At 32.0% G+C, this 5,068-nt stretch overlaps 1 long non-coding RNA gene across 1 annotated transcript; it reads left to right on the top strand.

Moving 5' to 3' along the window:
- Positions 1-77: 77 nt before the first annotated feature.
- Positions 78-677, top strand: LOC126909266 (uncharacterized). The gene is made up of 2 exons (XR_007704982.1): positions 78-397; positions 433-677. It is a non-coding gene; the product is annotated as an uncharacterized LOC126909266 (long non-coding RNA).
- The last annotated feature ends 4,391 nt before the right edge of the window (positions 678-5,068 follow it).

Genomic DNA, 5,068 nt, shown 5'->3' with positions numbered 1-5,068 from the left:
TTTATACAAAATCTATTTAATATAAATAAATAAATAAATATTTTTACTATACTTTATAACGCTATGGGATAAAAAAACAGTAATGAATAAAGAAATATAAACTAAATTTTATCTAAATAATATTATTAAATTAATTTAACTGTCATTTTCAGATCTAAAATCAGAAATTGAAAGCGTAAACAAATTAAAAAAATCTACTATCGAACATATGTCTCCTAATGCAAATTGGACTTCAATGTCTATTGTTAATTTATTAAAGAAGGACATTTATGGAGAACATAATCACACAAATCTTTTCGCAAAACCTTGTATTACTGCTTATTACAGCTATTTGGTTTTTAATGATTATGCATGTTTTTAATGAGATAGATCTTGGAAACTACCTGAAGAGTTCAAGGTCGTATCTGAGNGAAACTACCTGAAGAGTTCAAGGTCGTATCTGAAGTGGCATCTAAGATATCTGAACTCCCCTCATCCAATTTTATCAATGTCTTAGAATTTTTTAAAAATTATTTTTGACGTTAGTCATAAATTATTGTTGTTTTCAAATTAAAATTTAATACTGATCATTATATGTGTTTATATTCTATTTTAATATGCTACTTAATGAATATTTACAATATGTATAATAAACATTTAATAAATGCAAAAATAAAGCATTAAATAATTTATATTAAGATGGAAGTTTCACATTTGAATCTGATTTATATTGCTACNATGGAAGTTTTACATTTGAATCTGATTTATGTTGCTAAATTATTATAATAGTTTCGAATTTCTAATACTAAATTGTTATCGATAAACTAAGATCATTATAACAGCCAGGCATCGTTAATTACAAGACAGAATGTTTGTAAATAGTAACATTTTATATACTAATTCGAAACTTGTTAACATTTCAATACCGTAAAAGAGCGTCCGTACGAAAGAGTGTAGGACACTAGTGTAATCTATTGTGCAAGGAACTTAAATTGAGCTTGCATCTACTCTATATCACTCTACAGATGACTGAAAAGACATAGGCTACTAGGAAATAGTTTTCTAGTACAGGACAGTAATGTTGTTTATAATCTTATTGTTGGTTTCTCCGGTTATTAAGTTATAAATGCGTTAGTATAAAATACTATACTTGAGAGCAGACTATATACACACAAGAAAGGGTTTATATATAATCTCAAAAGAACATTAAATTCAATTCTGACCTTGGATAGATTTAATATAGAGCTGTAATGGAGAAGTTATCATATGTGAAATAATGTATTAATAAAAGTCGCGTAGTTTTGAATGCATGTATCGATAATCATAATCGTTAATAATGACATCAAATATAACTATCAAATATTTATCTCACAAGGATAATTAGAGGTAATTAAAAACATTTATTTATATGGTAAATCTACAATAACACCTATATCGAAGGATTTTAAGTAGTTCACAATTAGAATAGGGTAGGTCATCGAAAATGAACTGACTGAATAGTTGTATAGAAAAAATACAATACTCATAGTTTACACATATTATATTGTATTTTTTATGTAGGACGATAATCTTTCGTTGTCTTATAACCCAACATCTAGACGTGTTTCTGCACGGACACATACCCCAAGATATTTTCACTTTAATCTTATTATTCTCAGTCAGTGACCTTATACCAAACACCCCAATAAGTTATATCTTATACGTAAACAATTTTTTGGTGGTGCTACCTTGTTATATATTTTGTACACTATACGGTTATTTTTCGTATATTACAATCATTCGTATAATTTGTGAATCACAAACTACTCAATTACTCACAAAATAATTAAAATTTTGAAAAAAATGTATCTTTACTTTTTAGTTACATACATTTCTTGATTTATCCACAATTAAGTATTTTTTTGGCTCATCCTTTGTGCGCTATATTTTTTTATTAAAAACATACATTTATCTACTTTATAAAATAGAAAATATTTGTTATGTCGCCATTTAGGGATTAAGCCTAAATGCTCGTCGACAGTAAATTAAGGAACCTACGAGGGATTGCTGGCTAGGTTATATCTACTATAGGTACCCTAGTTAATTCATATACCCATACAGGAACTACCAAGAGTCGTACTATAATACTTTATATATAACACTCTTGGTTAACAACAATTTAAATATTTATAAATTAAAGAAATATTAAATAAGTAGTAAAACTTCCTGGATACCTAGAGATGATAATAATCCAACAGAGAGCTGACAGCGACGCACACACACTTAATAAAATCGTCGTGGGTAAGCTAAGTTAATTTATGTATTTATATATGAGGAACAATGAAAATAATAAGAACGTTGGTCGTTCCGGTGGTAAAAAATCAATTGACTACTTGTGACATACGCATTATGGCGCACGATGGCTGTTGTTACGTCACTATTTAGGGGTTGAGCCTAAATGCCCGTCTATAGTATTTTAAGGGACCAACGGGGGATAGCTGGCTAGGCTATAATTAGTAACCTTAGTTACTGAGGTTACCTATTTAATTTATATTCCCTTAGAGGAACTACCAAGGGTCGCACTACTATATATATATATATAACACTCTTGGTTAACAACGATATAAATATTTATTAAGTACAGAATATTAAATAAATAGTACAACCTGCTGGACACCTAGAGATGATATAATCCAACAGGGAGCTGATGGCGACACACACACACACTATTTACGTGGTAGGTAAGTTAAGTTGAATATGAGTTAATATAAGTTAAGAGTAATGGTCAAGATGATTGTAATAAGTCAACTGCTGATCGGGACATCCATGTTATGGCACGGTGGCCGCGAATCCCGAAAGTGCTTATGTGTGCAGTCAGTCCTCCTGTTAGTACTGTTGTATGTCATTGTGCCAATATTATAAGTATAATCAGCGGTACAATCATATTGTGGAAACAGTAATATGGGCATATATATATATATGTGTGTGTGTATAATATGACATATAATATTATAATACATAATATATATGTGGTCTGTTGTATCTCCTCCGTCGGATGGTACTACTATGTTTTGTTTCTAACAGCTTAATAAATAAATAAAACCTTTGAGTTCTAACTGAATCAAGGAAATTCTTTTATCCCTTTGAACACCACCAAGGTTTATGTCCACGACTGTTACCCGTAACCCGAAAGCGTAATAAGACCAAAGGTACTCAAATATTATCACCACAAATTACTCGTTAAGATATTACTAAGGACGTTGTGTTGTATGGAGACTCAGACATGTTTTAAATGAGAATCTTCTTATACCTTTACTTAGAATAATAGAAAGGAATAGAAGTTCAATCGTAATAATTAAAAATATAATTAAACGAGATAAAACGTATTAAATTTGAACACACTAAAAGTATATTAAAAAAAATACAAGACAGTTAAGACTTATTGTCAGAATTATTCCAACAAAATAGTCTAATAACAATATATCAGGAAATTACAATTATGTTACAATTAAACGAAATATTACAATGTTTTACTTCCTGCTTTGAAGATGGTAGACTATGTAACAGGTCGTATCGTATTGTAATTAGAGAAATTACTGTTCGATATCAACTTTTGAACATATATTTCAGATGTTATTAACAATTTAAAGTTAAGACAGGAGTTGAGCAGTGGTTGCTGCTATTTTTATTACAATAAATTTCTCGACTTCATCCCTCCTCTCGGCCAAAAATTTTAAAAGCTTCTGAAATACTTGCTCAAAATTTGTTATCGTTCAGTCATTCTCTTAATTAAAATGTTTTTTATTCTAAAAGCTAGTGAAATAAGTATGTTTCTAATAAAAAAATAAAAATTGATACGCTTATAACGCACAAAGTACGAGCAAAAAAAATACATGACAGTGGATAAATTAGGAAATATGTAATTAAAAAATAAAAATTTAATTTTTATCTAAATTATAATTATTTTATGAGTTATTGAGTGGTTCATAATTCACAGATCCCCTTGAATATAATCTTAGGTTCAATAATAGCAACAACACTCCGGTGGAAATACTTATGAGAATAAACAGAATTAATATAAGTCAGTAGAAAGTACGCACAATTGACTTACAGGTCTGAGTGCATAAGTAATTATTGTTCACGTCTATATCAACTAAAACTATACTAGTGACGTAATAATATTAACGCTCCAAAAATTATTTTTAAATTATTTTTTCCAAAAATTAAAAGAAAAATTATTTTAGAACTATTATTGGTTTGTATTTGTAGAAGTTCTATTATTGATATGAGTAGTATATGTATGGCGGGTACGGGCTCTCAAAGGTGCCGACAAATGACGTCATCTATTGTTCTTAGAACAATGGGGCTATTGTTCTCGGAAAACAATAGGTGCATTACGGGCTCTCAAAGGTGCCGACTAATTACGTCATGTATTGTTCTTGGGTAACAATGGTTGCACAGGTGAGGTGCAGTCCGTCATGGTGACGTCACACCTGACCTACCTTAACCTCCCAGGCCCCGGCGCCTGTTGGGGACTGCATCCAAGTGCAGCTTATGACGTTATGCCCCTAGTTGACGTCACACTTGAACCTTGACCTAATATAAGCCCTATGTTGTGCCCTTTGCTGACGTCACACCTAAACTTTGATATAAGGTATGCCCTATGACGTCATAACCGACCTTATGTAAGCCCTGGCTGACGTCACGCCTAAAATCTGTGCAAACATGAGCCCTATGACGCTTTTGCCAGATCGGTCGAACGCGCCCTATGACGTCATACCTAAACTTTGATATAAGGTAAGCTCTATAACGTCATACCTGACTTAAGATAAGCCCTATGGTGGGCCCTGGCCGACGTCACGTCTAAACTCTGTGCTAACATGAGCCCCATGTGGACCCTGTGTGCCCTATCACGTCGTGATTGTGTCTTGCGCTATGATGCTGTCATGTACGACCCTATATAGTACTACAACGTCGGGCAGCGCTTCACCGACCGATCGAACGCGCCTTAACTCCATCGTCGGATCCCACAGCTGACAAGTCGATCAAAAAAAAAATGTTAATTTTCCAGAGTACCAACACGCAAACGGTTAAACGTGTGTATAGTACG

Source organism: Daktulosphaira vitifoliae, unplaced genomic scaffold, assembly GCF_025091365.1.
Source record: "Daktulosphaira vitifoliae isolate Bord-2020 unplaced genomic scaffold, ASM2509136v1 Scaffold_218, whole genome shotgun sequence".
Classification (NCBI taxonomy): domain Eukaryota; kingdom Metazoa; phylum Arthropoda; class Insecta; order Hemiptera; family Phylloxeridae; genus Daktulosphaira; species Daktulosphaira vitifoliae.
This window is presented reverse-complemented; position numbering and strand designations above follow the sequence as displayed.